General features: G+C 35.4%; 1 protein-coding gene across 4 annotated transcripts in view; it reads left to right on the top strand.

Moving 5' to 3' along the window:
• The first annotated feature begins 914 nt into the window (after positions 1 to 914).
• LOC127866055 (zinc finger MIZ domain-containing protein 1-like) overlaps positions 915 to 23,223 on the top strand; it is a 217,832-nt gene continuing 195,523 nt past the window's right edge. For 3 of the 4 annotated variants that reach the window (XM_052406366.1, XM_052406360.1, XM_052406363.1), the window contains exon 1: positions 916 to 1,288. The gene's annotated coding sequence lies outside the window, so the exon portion shown is untranslated. Of the gene's footprint in view, positions 1,289 to 23,223 lie in introns of all 4 variants that reach the window. The other variant, XM_052406365.1, reaches the window with a different exon arrangement.

Raw genomic sequence — 23,223 nt, 5'->3', positions numbered from 1 at the left:
ACTGTTTACGCACATGCATTAAGCTCCGTTTTACCAGAGCAAGGCTCATTTGCATTCACAGACATTTGATTTAGATACTTGTGATTGGGATAATACATCAATAGGAAACTAATTCATAAGGGGAACAATTCTGCTTCTAAAGAAATGGGCAAATCATTCATAAAAAGGTTTTTGCTGCATCCTCAGGGCTAAGGGAGGGAAATCATGAATGACCTGTAGCAGACGACACTAAGCGGGTGGGAGGATAAACATATTAAAGGGAGATTACTTTTTGATTTCAGGAATGCTTTACAGACAATGGTTTTACAAGGCTCTGGGGGGTGTATTGGTTACAAAATCATCAGTTATAAAGCAAGCAGCAGCCCATGATGCTTTCAAGATATTGGAACAGTAAACACAGCGGAGTCCTTTCCTGATGTGATGTGCCTAGCAGCATAGAGATCCTGGACTGCCTGTCCAGACATGACTGATGTTGTTCTCAAGGTAATGACCACTGAAGACAAGAGCCTATGGTATCTAATTGAGGAGCAATTATGATCTTTGAATATTTGTGTCATAGTACTCCACAGTAGTGACAGCATAAGATGATTGTAATCTTGAAAATGGTGATAGTTGACACCTATTAATATTGTAGATCTTAATGCTTTATGTTTTATCTTTCTGTGAAAACTTCCTCCTGGCATACAGCATCCCGATCAGTTTGTGAATCTGTTATGGGGTAATCACTGCGACAGTTTATTGGTAAATCAAGTGATGCGCCATGGCGTGAACTCTACAGTTATCGCATAAAGAAGCTAGCTATGTCTAATATTTTCTTTGTAATCTGTCGGATATAATCACATAAAGTGGAAAATCTATTTTCAAGGGTTATTCACCAGTCGCTTTACACTGAGTTACCAGGTGTCCTCAGTAACGATTCGTTTCTTCAGCAGGTATGCTGTTAACTTTTGATATGGGATATTGTACCAATCACATTCAATGTGCTTTTAATAAATTTTGTTGTCTGCAAATATAATGGACAGCTAAATATTTGCTACTCTCTGAGCTTTCAATTATTGTTATTCTTCACTGTGACGTTATAGAGCGATTTATTTACACTAAACAGTGAAAATCAGTGTGTTGTTCAGTGAATTTGATGATGTTATGATTAAATCCCTTGGAAGTCGGTATTTGATGACATACAACTAGTGATTAATTGAGTGTGGTGAAAGTCAAACAGTTATTGTTAACTGACGCTTGCTGTTGCAGTTGATAGGTAGTATTGAGGAAAAAGAGCCTTCAATGAGAGGTAATTAACTTGATACTGTGTACTATTATTAGTGCAGGGCATTGGCTAATTGGATTTAATTAGCATGTCAATTATTATAGTACATGTTGTTAGAAGGCCTATACTAGCTTAAGTGAGGGGGTTGATTAGCTTTCTTATTTAAGCTTTGTATAATGATGTAATTTTTAGCTCGGCTGTTTTCAGAGAAATCCCGAGGTATTGTCATAGCCAGCTAGGCGTCCGGCGTCGTGCTAAAACATTCACATTTGCTCTTAAATCTAAGTGCTTCCACCTACAACTTTGAAACTTCCCATGTACATGCACCTCGAAGAGTTCTACACGCCACACCCATTTTTGGGTAACTAGGTCAAAGGTCAAGGTCACTGTGACCACAAAAAAAAAATCTGACAAGCTTTCATTTATTCAAAACTGCACCTGCAGCCGAGAGTTGGCACCCGTTATGAGGTGCACTTGTTTAATTAAAATACTTACACTTGATAAGATTGAAAAGAAAGATCAGAGTGTTATGTAAGAAACTAATGTGTTGATGCTCATCTTGCATTGCAAAGGTGTTGTTAAACATTGTTATTAGTGAATGCTGAATTATCTTGTGTTGAGGTTTATAATATTACAGGAAGCTGACATGTCTGGAAACAATGTGCAGTGGGTTCATGTTTTGAACTTAAAATACAAAAGAAGTGGATGCAAATCCTGTTGTTGATTTTTCTCTTTAAGTGGCGCTACTTGAAGCTATTACACTTTTATTGGCATATTAACCAATGTAATACTTTTTAAAGTTTCATATCTTGAAGATAAGGTTTTGTTGGAGTTTATTCATTGATTCATTATTTATGCATATTTTCAATGGTGTGGAAATAGTGATACCTCTGCTTGCAATGCTCCTTGTCTAATGATCTCAGCATGCACTTTCACTTGATGCCAAAGATTAACCTTTGTTAGTTGCACTAATTTATTATGTATCATCAAGCAATTTTTAGGATATTATTAAATAAAATAAAACATATACTAAGTCTTTAAGAAAATCATGTGTTTGTAGCTGTGTCAATGAAATTGTGTAAAAAAAACAACACCAATTCATTAGAGGCTTTTAATTAATCATGAACACAAATGTTTGTAATAACATGCTTCTACAAATCTGTCCCTGCTTTGTGTGTACATCTGAATTTAAATACGTATGTCATTTTAAGTTTTTTTTATTAATTTCCCTTCTCATGTTACATACTCATTCCCTCCTTCTGTTGTCTCTCCTTCCATCTATTTGTCTGCCCTTCTGTCTAGTCTTCCGATTCCCATTTCCACCCGGTACTTTCTTTACACATTAAAACCTAGGAACTTACTTAATTTAAGTTTGATTAAAGTTTATATGCAGCATCTCTTTTGGGTGGACATTTGCATATTGTAATATGCTTAGCCTCAATAATTTTTCAGGGAATTATTGCCCTTTAATTGTAGGACAATTTGTAAAGGATTTTATTTTTGTTTTCATGCAGATCTCAATGAACTAATGATATAAAGTATCTGCAAGTAGTAAAAATGGATATCTTTGCACTCCATTTTTTTTCAGGAGTTATTGCCCTTTGATTACAAATATAATATTTTCAAAGGAATAACTCACTGTGCAGCAAGATTTCAGGAACAAAAAAATAATATGGTTTAAATACAATGAAACTTGTATCAAAAGTTACCTCACACCATGATATGCCATGGACTTTTACCCAAGAATTACACATACACATTAAAACTGCACTGCAACTTAAGCTATTTAAGTAAGATTGTGAGGCAGCTTCCCTACCAAAGGACCATGCATATCTCTAACATTTCTCGTTTGTATTTATTTTCCATTTTCTTAGACAATTTCTGAACAATCTTCAATATAATGCAGTATTTGTTTGATACAACTGTGGCAGATCAGGATTTAGAGAACTTATTGTGCAGCTTTTTTACTGTCTTGTCTGGTAGAAAAGCAGAAAAAAACACAAATCATCTCAGTCCATATCCTCATTTTTCACTAACTATGCATTTAATGCCCCCCCCCCCCCCCCCGGTAGGTTGAAGACAGCAACTTGATATTTGGCATGCATGTGTATCTCATTGAGCTGCACATTTTAAGTGGTGAAAGGTCAAGGTAAAGGACAAGATAAAAACAAACAAGAAATATCTTTAAAAAAGATATACGGCGTTGATTGTGGTCGATGTTTATGAACGATCAAAAGTTATCTCTATGAGATAAAAAGTAGCGGATGCCTTTTTTCTGCGCAGTTCTTAGCTACATCATAAGCAAATCAATTACGGGGTGTTGCGCCAGATTTCGTGGCTTATTTTGCTTTATGTGATATTATTACTCAGATATCTATATTTACAGAATAGAAAAACACAAGAAACATGAAAATAAACGAGTGCATATAGGTCAGCCGGCAATACTCGAATCTTATTTTATTGCATAATTATAGTATAGTGAATTATTGTGCTCATGCTTAATAAACTGGTCTAAATGGATAAATATTTCTAATTTATTTTATCAAAATTGGTCCTTATCATGTAAATGTTGAAACCATATTAAAAATCGATGATTGACATACCACAATAATATCGCCGAATATCTTTATTTAGTATATTTCTGATCAAAACAGACTTCAAGTGCACAAAGTTTACGAGACGGCGTTTATATAAAGATTTCTGCAACTGACCGCAAACTGACCTTGATACCTTGCGAATTGAATGCAATGCATTACAGTCACTGCGTTATTGTCAGTAAGACCGGTGTAACACAATGATCGCAACCCCTTCTGCGAACTCCGGTGATGAACTGTATATAAACTCCGACTTTCACAAATGGCCGCGAATTGACCCGAAACCTCGCGGGTTGAAATGCAATGCAAGTAAGTACTAAATATGACAACATAGCCTTTAGTATAAACGCTTTTGCGCTGGTAATTCTCTGAAAATAAAAGGTGAACACACAAACTGTATTTATGTGGAAAATTGATTGTAAAACTGTTCTATCTATTGAGCCTTTTCATTAGAGATAAAATTGTTTCATGCAGTAAAACAGTGTTACAAAGACGCGGATATGTTTCCAATGTTCTGGTGTTATACTCAAATCAGCCAATGGAATAAATGAAGTGTATTCATTCGTACCTAGCCGCGGGAAATTTTATTTGAGTATTATTGGACACTTACAAAGGTCAAGTCAGGGTGAAAAGCTGGCTTAATACAGCTTACGCCGAAAAAACAAATCCAAGGGAAGTAACAAGCTTTAAAGGGAGATAATTTCTATTTATCATTTGGCAGGTTCAGATGGTCAAATTTGGCCACACGCTGGGATTCATATTGCTAGTAGAAATTAAATTAACTTAAATTACTTTTGCCAAATTTCTTTGAAATAAATATTACTCAAGTGAGCAACCAAATTCAGTGCTCACTCTAGCCTTCAGAAAATAATAGCCATCATTTTTTCCTTAAAAAAAATAATAGCCAAAACAGACGCGAACTTTTCCGCAAAATGGTACTGAAGGTAAAAAGGAAAAAAATTAATCTCATGTTATCTATGTTTAATCAAATGTATATCTATTGGATTTAAGTTATAATATATATTTAAAAACAAGCATAATATCAGTGTCATTTTTTTATAAAATATTATCATGTCTTTACAATAAAGAATACAATCAAGGTTGTGGGTGTGACTTAACAAACCAGACATCAGCTACGGTTACATACATGTATACTTTAAAACAAAAAGATAAATACTTTTATTAAAGTACTATTGATAAAATAAGAAAACTGCCCTTTCAAATTGTTAAATTTTTAAAGTCTATCTAAGGTGCAAGTTCTGGTTAGTACACAACGAAATATTGTCAACCAGACCATCCGTAACACCGCATATGTATTCGTCATTCTATAAAAAAATTTATTAAGAATGCCGAAAGTAAATTAAAATCGACAAACCGTACCGTATCCGAAAACGACTGTCCGAAAATATGTCGAGATACCTATTTTGCACATGAAATAAAATATGCATATCGTTTGACTGCAGAAAATAAAACCCCGGTAACCTTGAGAATACGCAATCAATATAGGTTGAAATATTGTTTTAAAATTAGATATTGCAGTGCTTTACTTTACTCATAAAATTGCGAGATGGCGAACATTTGCAACATGCGTTAAATGGTACTGTTTTCAGAAAGTAGTGAAAGTGTGAATAATTGAAACATTGCAAAACTCAAGTTTTTATACTACTTACCTTTTGAGAAGTGTCGAATGTTTTTAACGTTAATTAGTATTTTGAGCAACAAAAACACATTAATTATAGAAAAATAACAAAATCAGCTTCTTTATTATAAACAAAGATCTATTAATATATCTTTGGGTATCATTTGAGCAACGTAAACAAAATAATTACAAACAAAATTGAAATCATTATCACACAGCAAGAAATGTTGAAGCAGACGACGGATAGCGGTAATGACGGGGATTATTAGTTGATGGCGATTAAATACACTGTAACTCCAATATAACGCCGATGACGGGGTCCAAGCCATGCAACAGCGTTATAAACAGACAGCGTTATAAGTTTTGAGCTTATTTATTTAAGGGGGCTATAAAAACAGGTATAGTATAGCCTATAATATAGGTCCTGTGTATTGTCATGCTGTGTTGTCATCCGCAAACACATGCATATAAACCGAATTGAACGATTAACAGTATACATACCGCTTTTCTAATGTGCACATTTATCCGATAATCCAATATAATTACAACATCACTTACAAAAAAAAATAATGTTAAACATTTATGACAATAAATATGTTTATGAATTTCATAAACAGATTCATATGACTACACCATTTTTCAGAAAAAATAGTAAAGTGCATTATGGGACACAGCTGTAATTGGATGAGCGAATTTAAATTTAGATTGAAAACAATACGATACATGTACAAAGAAATGTTTTATTGTGTCATACGCAGCATGTAAAAAAACGTGCTTTCCGTGGACTTTCTGATAACGGGCAAAAATTTAATGCATCTCTGTTAACTATTATACTGCGTTAGCATGTAAATAAATCGTCAGGATTTTTAAATGTATTTTTCGTATACGTACTGAAACATTAAACATACACAAAGATCTTTTTATTTATCAAGCATGTATAGCATATAATAAACGATAACACACTTACACAGCCATAGTTTATACAATGAAATACAATACACGATAAATACAGAACATAAACAGGTAATTGTTTTAAATAATGTTAATTTTTCTAATTATTCCGCTTGCACTTGCCTTATTGAAATTAGGGCACCGAACCGCATTGATAGGGAATACATGTAATAAACACGGACTCGCGAGTTTTCACACCTTTATTGACATTACACAACAGATTAACATCAATAAGCTATTGACTGTCCTTAACCTGTAATCGATTAAAATCAGTTAAAAGGACGGATAAAGCAATCAAGCTGTGATCGCCCATTGTGTCACACCGGTCTTACTGACAATAACGTAGTGACGTCACCATTTATGTATAGAATGGTGATCGCCGGCTTCTTTGAATTTTCTGAAATTCCCCCCCCCCCCCCCCCCCCCCCGCGTTATATTGGACACAGCGTTATAACGGACCGCACTATATTGGAGTTACAGTGTTATTATTTAATCAAGAAATGTTCAACCTAATCTAATTGCAGAAAAAAAAAAACGGCGTGAAAAACTAAACCAGCCGACAATATTAGCGGCAATTTTCAATAATTACGTTTTGAAAAATAATAATTGGCGAAAAAATAATGAAAATCGAACAGTTACCGATACTTGGTAAAGCACTGGGAGATTAAAGACGTATTTTTCGAAATATATCACTTCTGTCGGACAATGATTCAGAAAAACGCTCTAGGCCACGATGTCACAGTTCTAAGTTATTGACACGTAAATGACAATACACAGGGTCAAGTGTGTACACAGGTAATCGCGTTATTGATGTTTCCTGCTTGATGGCCCAGATTTACAGGCGTTTCGCATTCAGCAGAAAACTTATAGAGGCAAATTTAATTTTGATGTAGACAGATAAAATAATTGCAGTTTTTTTTCTAGACAATTTTAAGAAATAATAGCCAGTTGGATTAAATAATCGCCATTGGCGATAATGTCTGGCAGCAGCGTGAGCACTGCAAATTTCTTTGAAATAATTATTACTCAGGTGAGCAATCTTGAGCCTTCTTGGTATTTGTGTTTCTTTAAAACTAACCAAAACATTTAAAGATGTGAATTGAATCTATGATGTTTAAATAGAATTCAGAATAATGCAATTGATGTTAAATACTTAATAATTTAAATAATAAAACTTGTTTCATGAATTACTAATTGAAAAAATCTGTAAGGTTTGCAATAAAACAAATTGTTTATTAACAGATACTATTGCTTCTTCACGCAATTGTTTTTTGACGATGCTGCGAAGCAGCTCGTCTAAGTTATCATACCATGAAAAAATTCTACACAATGGCGACCTATGTAAAACACCGAGCCAGTCCGATTGAGATAGCTCGATTTTTCTAATCGGCATACCTCGCTGATTATCATTGATAAAGGTAAAAGAAGCTCAGCTATAAATAGCACAGCATATTCTGGGAAAAAGATTTAATAATAGTTTGAAAACATTAATTTTAAATCAGTTATATTCAATCCAATATATGCTTATAGATCAATGAAACAACTATGCATTGTCTGTATTGTATTTGAAATTTGTAGTGATTCTGTAAATAAACTGCGAAATGAAAACGTGTATAATTAACGTTTAATGCTATCATGAGTGTAAATTATTTCAAACCTGCCATTTGTAAATGTTGTAGCGAGTATGTTATATAAACAGCATAATAGCCGTATAATATCTATGAAACTCGCTCTTATGCGTGCTTTCTCATTTTACATATTTAATAAACTTTTCAAACAGAAATTACAGAGCCACATCAATGCACATACTATGTTTGATAATTCATGCCTTTGTTGGATATTGTTAGCTGTTTTAAACACATATTAGGTCATATCGCGGAGATTTAGTGAACCTTACCATGTGTTCATATGCGAACTCACGTATTCAAATACTCATACGACTCTGTGCTAATACCTACTTTCGGGAATCATCATGAAATTATTGCCGTACTTAACAAACAAACATGCCCAAGCTTATTGAATTAGAGAAAAAAACAATAATCAAAAGAGAAAAATATGTGAAATCACGTACGTACACATGACTGCATTAACTTGGGAAAGAAAACAACGAAATATAAAGTTGGTGTGATATACATGTGAAATTAAAGAGCATGGTGTAATTAAAGATCATGTCAAGTTTTTAATATATCTGCTGAAACGTAATGTTATAACCCACAACTGTAACGGAACGTTTTTTTAGATAAGTGGTACAGAAAATACACGTCAAATATCTTTTTAAAGATATTTCTTGTTATATTTGATCGAGAATGTAACCCGCCTCCCAGTTTCGCTGAATGGCTCAAGTTCCCCACAGGTACTACTTCCCCGTACCCCCAAATTTTTTCGTACCCAATTTGTTTTCGTACCCAAATATTTGTTCGTACCCAAATTTTTTTCGTACCCAATTTTTGTTTCGTACCCAATTTTTTTTCTTACCCAATTTTTTTTTAACCAATTTGTTTGGCATAATTTGTGTACTCACAATTTTCGTACCCATTTGTGTTTCGTACCCAAAATCTTCGTACCCACATACACAATTTTGGTGATGTAGATAAACTTAAATTGATGCTTTTATATCCATCGTCTTCAAAAGCATCGTCACATCAGTACTGTCAGCACTTTGATTAATTGATGGAGGAACTGCCCTCAAGACAGGTGATGCGCTTTCAACAATCATGCATTGAAGCATGTGTTAAATATTGGTGATTTAATAAACCTTAACTAATAGTTGCTTTGTTCTTATTTTCAATAATCTCATTCCAGGTTAATGTTGTCAGTAATATATAAATGGCACATGTTACACTGAAAACAACATCTTACCTGGCCATGTATTGATAAAAGATGCATGTTTTCTTCGGTCTTTAAGATGTGACATGTTGTGTGCTTTCTGTATAATAATTAGTTGTAGCTTGCATGGTTCAGAAAATGACAAAATAGTAATGTATTTTTATATTTATATATATATTGTTTGAAGGTAAAATATACAGCACATGTTGGAAATAAATAGACTAGTAGTTATGAAAGACTAGAGATTGACTGCATGTTATAGTGTAGGTCAATCACATCAATTACTATAAGTAATCATTTAATATGTATTATTTGAAATCAATCCAAATGCACCATTATTTAAAAAGCAAACTGTTTAACATTATAATTACACTAAACATGTCTAAGATTGTCATTCGTCACATAAAACTTGCAATGTTGCAACTTGCACAATGGAAAAGATACAAAGGGCCATAATTCTTGCAAAACTGTTTGTAACTGAAATTCTTTATTGATATTCAATTAAACATTAAGGTCATTAAACTGTACAAGTTATAGCGAGATTCACCCAGTAGTTAACAAGGGGTTAAAAACACAATTTTTGTAAATATATATTCTAGTAGTGAAAAAAAGGCTTATAATTTTTCCAAAAATTGTCACAGCCAGAATTCCTTTCTTAGCAATCATCTAAAACATCAAGGTCATTCAACTGTGAATGTTTGAGAAAGATCAACTTACATCGGGGAATAAAAATGAGCCTTTCCAATGATAATGCTATTCCTGGAGCAGGTTTGTTAAAAACAAGATTTATTTTCCTTTACAATAAAAATTTAATTTAATTCTAAGCCTGTAAATAATAGTTAAAAAATATGTGTATATATGTTTGCTCTGGTTATCATGTCAATTTTTTCTGAGTTGACCACTAAAGAAGTTTAAGATATTGTACCATGTTACAAGAAATATCTTTAAAAAGATATACAGCGTTGATTGTGGTTGGAGTTGGTGAAAGGTATAGAGTTCAATGAATGAGATCAAAGATAGCAAATGTCTTTTTCTGTGCAGTTGTTAGCTGCATCACACGCAGTAGGCCTACGGGATGTTACGCGGAGATTTCGCGGCTTATTTTACATTATTACATATTGCTGGTCATAAACCTATAGATACAAAACAGAAAACCAAAAGAAGAATGGAAGTGAAATTAAAACAGATGAGTCAACCAGCCACATGCGAAGTATCCGTACATATTTTACATATTTATACTGTGCGTTCTTCAAACAAACCTGTTTTAGTGGTTTGTCGGGCATTGCTATTTGATTCGATTATTAACAGTATCGAGAATCATCGCGCTCATGCTTAATACATTAGTCAATATGGTGGAATAATTCTTGTTAAATTAATCCAAAATAATATTTATCATGGTATTGTTGAAAACACATTATGAATCTGTTATTGACATACCATAATTATATCGCTGAATATCTTCATTTAACATATTTCTGGTCTAAAGAAAATTCCAGTTCACCTAGTTCACGCGATAGCGTCTATATTATATAACTATTATTTCACTGGCCACGAAATGACCCTGATACCTTGGGGGTTGGAATGCAATGCATTAAAGTGAGGCCACTGCTTCCACTGCTGGAACGACGGCTTGTTTAAAACTTTATACTTTTACATGTAAAATGATAAATATTGAAAACAATATAAAATGGTTTGGCCAAAACGAATATCAGGATAGGAGAAAACGATACGTTTATGAACTTAAATATACTTAACACAGACAGGAATGTGGAAGTAATTACTAAATATGAGAACATAGCCTTTAAGAACAGACTGCACAGGCTAATCTGGGAGTACACTTGACGCACATGCATTAAACCCTCTTTCACAGAGCACAGCCCATATATATATGCAATAGCTGCCCTATCAGTGTGTACATACAATAACCTTGGCCCAATGTTTTACAATGAATCTGACATAAAAAGTATAACTAGGTAAAAAATAACTTGCAGCTTGCATCTCTTGTCTACACCTGATAAGCATTCTGTCAATCCTTCAAAAACTTTAATGGTAATGGACATTTTAATTTATTTCAATTTCAAATGTCTCTGTTTCCCTTCAAGCAAGAGAACAAAATGATAATTGATAAGTGAATATGGAAATGCCAATTATTAAGCTTGTATGTAGTGTTAAATCGTGAAAGTTTATTGTACTATCTGTCAAAATGATTGACAAAAACCGATCCTGTTGCATTGTTGAAGTTAGCATGAATTAATATGACATGATAATTGGATAAGTGGGACAGTATACACTCTTAGACAATTGAAAGGTGTATTACATGAAACTAGTGCATGCAACTGTCAAATATCTATATCAAACAAATGGTACAGACTTGACACAGTTTGTGTGTTTCTTGTGTGAAACCCTGATCCCTGAGTGGCCATGACCCCTAGGGTATTGTTATGGCATTCTGCATGAAGTGTCAGGCTACTTCTTTCAAGGTTAAGGTCACAGTTGACACAAAAGTTTATGCATATTTCAGTCGTTGGATGTACATGTAGCAAAAGAATATACGCATGCCCAGTTCATAAATTAATTGTCAGTGATGGATTTGTAAATAAAAAATTGGCTGAAAGAATAATTGCATCTTGACATTTTGTAGTGTGTGAAAACATGTGCCTCTGGCTTGCTTAAAAGTCAATGTTACAACTGCAACTTGAGTTTGTGCACAATTATTCATTATAATGCAGAAATAGCAAAAGTTAATATTCGTCTCTGACCCATAACTTGTGTATGATGGGATTTAAAAATAACTTGGCAAAATTTATCATCATAATTTATCCAGAAAACGTGTGGCATGCATAGTCATGTGGCATTACTAGGGTTCAAGGTCACAGTGCACGCTTGCTAATTGTGTAGCTTCTAGAAAAGTTCAAATTCCTAAACTTAATTAGCAAGGTCACACTTCAAGTAAATACATATTATATAATTGGAACTTGGAACTTGTTTAGAAATTCACACAAATTTCAGTGCATAGAACAGAATTTGGTTAGATATGTGGTGATATACTTGAAACTTGGAATTGAAGTATAAATTTTTAAATGTAAAACTTTAAAAATGAACTTATTTTTAGCTCAAATTGAGCTTTTGTGATCCCGCCATGTGCTGCACCCAGCGTCATGCGATGTGCAGCATCAACTTTTATATCCTTAGCACTCTAGAGGCCACATTTTTATGCCCCCGGTAGGGTGGCATATAGCATTTGAACTGTCTGTCAGTCTGTCCGTCCGTCCGTCCGAAAACTTTAACATTGGTCATTACTTTTGCAATATTGAAGATAGCAACTTGATATTTGGCATGCATGTGTAAATCATGGAGCTGCACATTTTGAGTGGTTAAAGGTCAAGTTCAAGGTCATCCTTCAAGGTCAAAGGTAAAAAAATATATTTTTATTAAAAAGCGGCGCAATAGGGGCATTCTGTGTCTGACAAACACATCTCTTGTTCATCCAGTCTTAATGACACTTATTCAGAATTATAGCTTGACATTGTCGAGGGTTAATTTAAATTTTGCTCACATGCATAAAAAACTCTAGATGAAACAAGGCTTTGTTTTTCTTTAATCACATGCATCTAAAAACTAGGTCACAAGGTTTGGAAAACCTTTTACCACTCTAGGGGCCACATTTATGACCCAATCTTGATTTAACTTGGTCAGAATGTAAATGTCAACATTTTAATAGTGGAGTGTGAATTTGTGTCACCTGCAACCAAAAATTTTTCACCATATTGATTCTTTGAAAAACGTTGTGCCACTCTAGAGGCTACATTTATGACTAAACCTTCATGAAACTTGGTCAGAATTTTATCTGGAAAAAATCTAGGGCAAGTTTCAAATCTGGGTCAAATGTGTTCAAAAACAAGGTCAGCAGATCATATCTAAGACAAATATTGTTACCACTCTAGCGGCCCCATTTATGACTAAATCTTGAAATCTGTTTCACTTTCATCAAATACTATCTAACCAAGTTATGTCTTCAACAAGGATCTTTGAACTCGGGTGAGTGCTAATTGGCCGCCATGGACCTCTTGTTTCTTGGTTTAAATGTAATAAACTTGCACTGCAGACAGAGCTCTTGCTAGTCAAAATGATTCTGAGACCACTTCAGTAGCAACAACCAGTTAAGCACAATCTACTTACTGTCTCTGCAGACTGCAGCCTGAGCAGCACTTTTATATGATCATTACAGCAACGAAAACAACATGCATTAGCATTATTGCTTTTAGTATCTGCATTATCAATAACTTGAATTTCAGTGCTAAGTGTCTCTCTGACAATTCCAATACTTTTGACACAAATAAGGTACTTTAATTAATAAAATTGCTTTGGATCCTGCCTGACAGGCGAGTTTAGTGTCTAATCAATATAAACACAATAATAAGCCTCAATTGATGATATTGTAAATGCGAGGAAAAAACTGACATATTGCATTGGCGGCATTGTTCAGAGCGTTGGTAGTAAAGATCGAATCTCCGCAGCGTTAAAGATGTTATTTCCTCCAACATAATTCGTATATTTTATTTATGTTCTTGTTTTTATAAGGTTATGGGGAAGTATATTGTTCTTAGATTGGTTTTTGTGTTAATGCATGGCATTTCTTGTTGTATTCTTATATTGTAAATGATGATGAAAAAAAGCTACATCTTCTCATTCTTAAATGACTATATAAAATATTATTCAATTACTTGTACCTTTGAATGAGCTGTGTTCTTGGAAAACAGGGCTTCATGCATAAAGTATCCTTCAAGAGTAGCCTGTGCAGTAGGCATAGGCCAATCAGGGACGACACTGTCTACTTTTATGGAATGTTTTGATTAAAGAGAGTATCTTGTAAAGAAATTCCAGTAAAGGCAGAAAGAGTCCTTCCTGTTTAGCCTGTGCAGACTTGTAAAGGTTTTTATGCCCCCTTTCGAAGAAAAGGGGTTAAATAGTGTTCGCACTGTCTATCAGTCTGTCTGTCAGTCTGTCACACTTTTTGTGTTCACTCTCTAATTCAAATAGTTTTCATCCGATCTTTACGAAACTTGCTCAGAAGTTGTATCTAGAAAATATCTAGGTCAAGTTCGAATATGCTCATAACTTCAAGTTCGAATATGCTCATAACTTCTATGTCGCTTCAGATTGCAATTTCATATTTGGCATGCATGTGTAAATGGACAAGGCCTTTCCATACGCACACAAATTTTGACCCCTGTGACCTTGACCTTGAACTTAGGGTCTGCGTTTAGGTTTTGAAATCTGCGTTTAGGTTTCGAAAAAGCTCATAACTTCTACCAAGCGTTTATAGGGGGCATAAGTCATCCTATGGTAAAAGCTCTTGTTCTGGGCCAACACTTATTGCACATGAAGTAAGGCCTGTTTTTCCAGGTTGCAGATTAATATTTAGTTTTGCTGTATTATTGTTTCATTTTGATGCCTGCTTTCATGGAACCAAAATCTTGTAAATGTAATTTTTAACCAAATTGTTCATTTAATGGGTTTATCATGAAGTTATGAAATAAAGATCTGCAGGTGAAGATAGAGGCACAAGTTTCTGTCACCAGATATGACCTTGAGGTGTTCTGACTTCTGGAAGTTTTTAAATTTTGCCTCATTGGTGCAAAAAGGTACCATGTGCCTTCTAATTTCAATGTCACATGGTACATTTTTGCACCAAGGGGGCAATTTTAGGCTTTATTAAGAAATGGCAGCTTGACAGCTTGTGCCAACCAAATGGTTTCGCTTTGAGGCATTTTGCGTGAAGTATAAGGGCATCTTCTTGCAATTTAGGCATGCTTTACATTTTTAATTTTAAGTGTTATAAAATGGTTCTAATGATTATTGCATTTTATAAAAGGATAAGAGTTATAAGCAAATATTAAAATGTGAGCAGCCTGGTCTGTAGCTACACTGGCATCATAAGCCATTCCTTATCAGACTGCACATTTGCAGAGGCTAGTCTGGAGCTACCTCATAAGCCATTCCTGATCAGACTGCACATTTGCAGAGGCTAGTCTGGAGCTACCTCATAAGCCATTCCTGATCAGACTGCACATTTGCAGAGGCTAGTCTGGAGCTACCTCATAAGCCATTCCTGATCAGACTGCACATTTGCAGAGGCTAGTCTGGAGCTACCTCATAAGCCATTCCTGATCAGACTGCACATTTGCAGAGGCTAGTCTGGAGCTACCTCATAAGCCATTCCTGATCAGACTGCACATTTGCAGAGGCTAGTCTGGAGCTACCTCATAAGCCATTCCTGATCAGACTGCACATTTGCAGAGGCTAGTCTGGAGCTACCTCATAAGCCATTCCTGATCAGACTGCACATTTGCAGAGGCTAGTCAGGAGCTACCTCATAAGCCATTCCTGATCAGACTGCACATTTGCAGAGGCTAGTCTGGAGCTACCTCATAAGCCATTCCTGATCAGACTGCACATTTGCAGAGGCTAGTCTGGAGCTACCTCATAAGCCATTCCTGATCAGACTGCACATTTGCAGAGGCTAGTCAGGAGCTACCTCATAAGCCATTCCTGATCAGACTGCACATTTGCAGAGGCTAGTCAGGAGCTACCTCATAAGCCATTCCTGATCAGACTGCACATTTGCAGAGGCTAGTCAGGAGCTACCTCATAAGCCATTCCTGATCAGACTGCACATTTGCAGAGGCTAGTCTGGAGCTACCTCATAAGCCATTCCTGATCAGACTGCACATTTGCAGAGGCTAGTCTGGAGCTACCTCATAAGCCATTCCTGATCAGACTGCACATTTGCAGAGGCTAGTCTGGAGCTACCTCATAAGCCATTCCTGATCAGACTGCACATTTGCAGAGGCTAGTCTGGAGCTACCTCATAAGCCATTCCTGATCAGACTGCACATTTGCAGAGGCTAGTCAGGAGCTACCTCATAAGCCATTCCTGATCAGACTGCACATTTGCAGAGGCTAGTCAGGAGCTACCTCATAAGCCATTCCTGATCAGACTGCACATTTGCAGAGGCTAGTCAGGAGCTACCTCATAAGCCATTCCTGATCAGACTGCACATTTGCAGAGGCTAGTCTGGAGCTACCTCATAAGCCATTCCTGATCAGACTGCACATTTGCAGAGGCTAGTCTGGAGCTACCTCATAAGCCATTCCTGATCAGACTGCACATTTGCAGAGGCTAGTCTGGAGCTACCTCATAAGCCATTCCTGATCAGACTGCACATTTGCAGAGGCTAGTCTGGAGCTACCTCATAAGCCATTCCTGATCAGACTGCACATTTGCAGAGGCTAGTCTGGAGCTACCTCATAAGCCATTCCTGATCAGACTGCACATTTGCAGAGGCTAGTCTGGAGCTACCTCATAAGCCATAAGACTAATGTTTGCATGATGTGGCTAAAAAAATAAACAATTCTGATATTCAGGAGTTCAAGCACAGGGGCTTTAGTAGAAGTTGTGTAGAGCAAAGACGGGTAATTTCGACACCTTAAGAGTAAAATTTGATTTAGTCCTGATGTGTCGAAATTACCCTCCAAGTGCCCATACCTAATGAAAAACACCGTTTTGATTTGTTGATATTTGCTAACGAACGTTATTATCGTTGCCGGCATAACTCAAAACTTCAAGTGATTTAACTAAATGCGGCGGAGTTTAATTTCGACAGTAAGCGGCTAATTTCGACAGTTAGCGGCTAATTTCGACACTTGTCTTTGTATTAATTTTCAACAACTGTTTTTTCAGTTATTTACATTGTATCTCTCAATTAATAGAATTTCACGATCTCTTTAATGTCTAGTGTTAATTAGGTTGCGGTGGTTTAGTGTATGTGGTGTCCGCCTAGCGATCAGGAGAGAGTGTCTCAATAAGTTGTAGGCTTTCCATGCGATGGAGCTTAAATAAATAGGATTGTACTAAACTAGTGTTAATTGCAAATCAGAGAATTATAAATAAATTGGATTTAGAGTTTGTATTGTGCTCCTACTTGACTCAATATACAGTACAGACACCGTGTACTTAAACAAACGCCACTTGCCGCAGTGTTCATCTCACTGTTATCTCACCAATCTGAACCCCACGTTGGGTGTTCAGATCAAATGTCGCGGGGGCCGTTTACCATTGACGAACACCGCAAATCACCACGGACCCATAATATATACCGCGGTGTCCATCGTGTTCGCTAAAAGTAAAATAATTTAACATAAACGTATTGAATTGATTTCATTAAAAAGTGATAATGAATAAATAAAATCTATTTTTATGTATATGCTGGTCGAAAGGATGTGATAAGTAATATATTGGCGACAATAAAACGCCCCCGATGCATATGACGTGTCAACTGTATCTATCGCATACATGCAACTTCTCCCATCTTTATCCATTACTCGATAATCCCATATATGCCCTATTTCCGTTTTTAAAGCAAATGATGTGAGGGTAATAAAGACGATAAGAGTGCTCAAGAATGTCATAAACATAAATGTTCGCAATTTTAGAAAGTATCAAATGAATTTCGGCATATGATTCTATTCAAAGATTTGATGAAATAAGCGCCCAATCAAGACATTTGTATTCCAACATGCGAAAATCACCTTACACGGTTTGCACGCGCCGGGTACAGCTATTTTCGGTTACAACTTCTAGATGAAATAAATGAGTTTCTTTGTTCTGATAAAAAGTGCGCAAAAATCGGCGTGGGTGTATTTATTTGTAAGTAAAAATTTCGTAGCAGATACAACATTGAGATCATTTGATTTCCATTAAAAGTTTCGTTGTGAATTTCAACTTAAGTTAAAATATCTTGCGAAATATTGGCATTGCCATTAAGAGTTAATAGTATTGATCATCTAAATGCTTTATTTACATTTCCGACGTTATGTACAGTACAAATTTAAGTACGCATACGTGTGCACATACATATAATATCTACATGTAGTATATGATTTTCTTTTGTACATGTTCATTTAAAACGCGTGAATGACCCTCGCAGACAGGTGTTTACGGTGGTTGCGCAGCATCTGCGGTGATCACAGGTGATCCAATTAATGATATAAGTAAGTAAAAAAAAAATACAATTTCATTAATCAATAACCTTCAAAATCTTTAAATAGCTCTAATTTTATATAATCTGCTTGACAATATATATAGAGAGCTAAAAATAATATTCAATAAGCTGCGTCAACCATTTAAAGAGTAATTCTATTTAACGAATCTATCTTTCCATATGCGCTGGGAATGCTTGAAAACATTTGGAGTGTAGGAATTACCCGCCATCGTATAAAATCGGAGGATAATTTTGACACCCCACAAATCATAGTTTTAAAAACGCTTGGCGCCATTCAAACACAAATACAATGTCAAGTGAAACAAATTTTATACTAGAACTTGTACAAATACCAGAAATACAGCGAAATCCTGAAGGGACGTAATTGACAATTATGTAACCTCCCTTAGTGAAGCTCATAACGCTATAAAAATTCGCTAAGTAATACAATGTACGTATTTTAAATGACTCACCTACATGCAAACAGCGAGATGTTTGATAGGGAGATGTTATCTGGTGATGTCACAGCACCAACTTTGTCACATTTTACAACGAAATCATACGGGATGATGATGATTTAAGACAAGTCTGATAAATATTGTGAAAAGTGTCGAAAATAGACGACTGTCGGAATTACCCGACATTGCGCTAGTAGCCACTTATAAGAGTTGAGTACAAAATGCATATTGAATCAAAATACTTATTCTTTACAATAATTGTGTTCTAAGTCTGTAGAAAAATCTGCATTTTTCATGAAAGTATTTTCCAAAATTGAATATTTAACAGTTTATCTTTAAAAAGTGCTCTAATGATTTCAAATACATCGAATTATGGCAAGTTAGCTTTTAACTTTATTAAAAATATCACGAGGCTATAAAATAAACTGATTACTGATTATTCTATGGTATTTGTTTTGTACTTCAAATCAGCATACAAAAATATGAGCCGTGCTCAGATGGGAAAGGGGGCTTAATGCAAGTGCGTAAAGTGTTGTCCCAGATTAGCCTGTGTTGCCTGAACAGGAAGCCTCTTGTGTCAAACATCCAGTTTAAGCAAAAGTGCTGTCCCTGATTGCAGACTGAACAGCAAAAGTGCTGTCCCTGATTGCAGACTGAACAGCAAAAGTGCTGTCCCTGATTGCAGACTGAACAGCAAAAGTGCTGTCCCTGATTGAAGACTGAACAGCAAAAGTGCTGTCCCTGATTGCAGACTGAACAGCAAAAATGCTGTCCCTGATTGCAGACTGAACAGGCTAATCTGAGTTAACACTTAAAGCACATGCATTAAACCCCCTTTTATCAGAACAGGGCTGATATCCATTGTGGTAAATGTTAATTTATGACGTTTTTTTTTAGTGGAAGCCAAAGAATTTGAAGACGTTATCTTGAAATTGTCTACTATGTTTAATTCTATAGAGAAGATAATACATTTAATATTGATAAACATTTAAGATCATTGTGCAACTATTGTGCATTTGTTTAAGTGCCTCAACCCTTATGGCTTTCGATAATAAAGCAAAGACTAGAAGAAAACTATCTTCTCTCCTATCTGTAAAGAATAGTTTTGACTGAAATTGTTTTGTGTAGAAATCAATATTATTTTAAACACGCCTGACTTTCATTTTTCCAGATGTACATTCTGCCGGCAATATTGGCCCTAATTTAATTTGTCTTCTAATGAAATTTGGAGTTGTCAGTTATCCGAATTCTAATAAAATTTGCAGAAATCTTGGAGTTGACAATTATCTGTATCAGTTACCAATTTAAAGCAAATAAATGATGCTTGCTTATGGCAAGTAATGGCTGTTTCAATACAAGTGAAATAAGTGTGGTATTTTTTTATAGCTTGACAACCATATATCAGTCAACTGATTCAAGGTGAAGTGATGATTGCAATAAGAAATTCCCAACAAAATATTTCAACCAAGTTTGAATTGCTTTACAAATCTCAAGCATCTTAATTTCAAGTAAATTTTATCATAATTGAATTGGCAGCAAATTTATTGACAAAAACAAAATAATATATAAAAAAAAGAGTTAAGTATAACATTTTGTTATGTTTTATGTCACCAGTTATTGAATCACTGACACATAATTGGGCTTTTATGTTTGCATTCAAATGTTAAGTAAAAAAGCACCACATCCAAACAATGTGAACACAACTGGTGTGCAGTTTTATTGACCAGTGTGAAATAACCATCACTGGAATTTAAATAAATGGACTGCAAAAAACTGTCAAAAATCGAAGGAGATCCGTAACCAATGACAAACCAGGAAATTAGTAATAAATGTGCTAACTTCTTGATAATAAGCTAAAAGTATTAAACCTTATCAGCCTGTGCAGACTGCACAGGCTAAAGCTGGGTTGACACCTGAGGCACACGCAAGAAGACCCATGTTCCCAGATTGCGACACAGGTACATTATATGTTCAATTAATATGGTCAATAGCAAAAGATCCTACCATGAGGTTAGCTTGTAGTAAAATGTCAATGGACAATTACTCTACAATGCACAGATGAATATATACATACCTAAGCCCAGAACTGCAACAAATTATGCCTTAAATTGATAGCTTAAGGATTAGGATTACAGAGCAACATCTGTTCAAAACTCTCAACTGTTTCAGCACTCTTAGTAACACAATTGAAAGGCCATTCAAGATTTCCTCACAACCACTGTTCAATGATGCAAAGCATTATATACTGATATTAAATGAAAGTAGTATCTTCTAGTTTAAACCTATTTACTGTCCCTTACCGGTTTCACCGGAGTGGACTTATGGTTTGCGCTCTGTGTGTCTGTCTGTCTGTGAGTCTGTCTGTCACACTTTTCTGGATCCTGCGATAACTTTAAAAGTTTTTAATATTTTTTCATGAAACTTGAAATGTGGATAGATGGCAATATGGACATTATGCACGTCATTATCCCCATGTTTTTTCGGAGAAAAAGTGGGGATATTGTGGTGATGTGCGTCTGTCCGTCCGTCCTGGCCACCTGCTCCTCCTACACTATTAGCACTAGAACCTTGAAACTTACATACATGGTAGCTATGAGCATATGTGCCACGGTGACAGTGACGGAATTTTGATCTGACCCCTGGGTAAAAAGTTTTGGGGGTTGGGGTGGCGCCGGGTCAGAGATTTTCACTTATTTTTATGCCCCCGGTATGGTGCATTGGCCATAACTTATGCAATATTGATGATAGCAACTTGATATTTGGCATGCATGTGTATCTCATGGAGCTGCACATTTTGAGTGGTTAAAGGTTAAGGTCAAGGTCATCCTTCAAGGTCAAAGGTAAAAAAAAAACAAATCCAAGGGAAGTAATAAGCTTTAAAGGGAGGTAAGTAAATAACCTGCCAAATGATATAAAAAAATTAAATTAATCAAAGTGGCGCATAGAGTTACCCAGTAGTGGCGCAGAGATGTACAGTCCAACCTGCCAATAACGACCACTCGAGGGATTTGGTCGTTGTGGTCTTTGTTCACAGGTGATCTTTATTCGCAGGGTCGATTGAAACTTTGCAAAATATGCTAGTTGGCATTTAACAGGCACCGTATGATGTATGTGCTCTATTGTTTAAATGTGTGAATACTAAAGCATGTATAATGTAAAAAGGATTGAAATCACAGTTGTGTTTTATATTTACATGTATTATTTCAATTTCCAAACATAAACTAATGAACTAACGCTTGGATGCCATAATGGTTAACTTTAACTGACAATTTACTTATCTATCATCTATGCGCGTCGTATCACGGAGAAATTTAAGAAAGGAATGAATTTAAATTGTATGTGTACAATTTGCATCGTAATTGTAAAGAAACCGTTAATTTCCTTTCTAAGTTGATATAAGCCCCAAACGTTTGATATTTTCGGCAGTTAGTATATTAATAATCGCGAGCCAATCAAATAAAAAAGGCAACTTCTTACACCTTCGTCAAACTGCCAAATGCATAAAAGAAGCAGGTGGCTACCAATTATCAATGTGTGTTAAATAAACAAAAAAAAACAGCTATCGAGTAAACTGTCACTTGCCAATATCTCCATAGCGACCGACCAGTGCACTGGTAAGATGTTTATCACGTGACTATCACAGCATGATGGCGGTCATTGTTTTATTGACAGTTGTGAAATCGTTAATTGTTATGATTGAAGTGGTCGTTGTTAGCCTCTTTCAAGGAATACAAGATTTTTTATTTTGCAAACCGATGACAACGTACAAAGTTTAATAGAAAATCCTTCAAAAAATATATTGTCATTGTATTAATAAGTTAGTGTATGCTGTTTTGTCAAATCTAAATTATTAGTTATGAAACGTTATATTATGATAATTAAAACGACTTTGTTAGTCACTCGACTTTTGGGAATGTAAAATGGTGGTCGCTGGTCATTGACGTGGTCGTTGTTAGCTATCAAATTCGACTTTGGGAATGTAAAATTGCGGTCGCTGGTCGTTGTTGGCAGGTGGGCGTTATTCGCAGGTACAGAATATAGTGAAATCGTTCCGGGGGAAATCAATGTGGTCGTTATTGACAACTGGTTGCTATTCACAGGCGGTCGCTCGGGAAGGTTGGACTGTATTTAGTATTCATTTGTTTGTGTTAACTCATCTGTGAAATGGTTTAGCTCAATCTAATGCTTATACAAGGGACTATAAAATATTGGCGCAAAGGGACACCTGTATATGAGAGAAGAGATAGAATGCAGTCAAGTATAAAAAGCATGAGAAACTCATGGAATATAGCCTCAAGAATCTATAAAAGGGCTGAAACTTTCAATTTGTGCAATTACAATTTTAGACTCATTACTGAAAATCTGTCAAAATGTTTAAGTGGGAAAAATGGGAGAAACAATTTAAAGCAAGATGGACTTTGAACAGGCACATCAAAGACAGACATGA

Source organism: Dreissena polymorpha, chromosome 2 (assembly GCF_020536995.1).
Source record: "Dreissena polymorpha isolate Duluth1 chromosome 2, UMN_Dpol_1.0, whole genome shotgun sequence".
Taxonomy (NCBI): Eukaryota; Metazoa; Mollusca; class Bivalvia; order Myida; family Dreissenidae; genus Dreissena; species Dreissena polymorpha.
The sequence above is the reverse complement of the archived record's forward strand: the minus strand, read 5'-3'. Positions and strand labels throughout refer to the sequence as shown.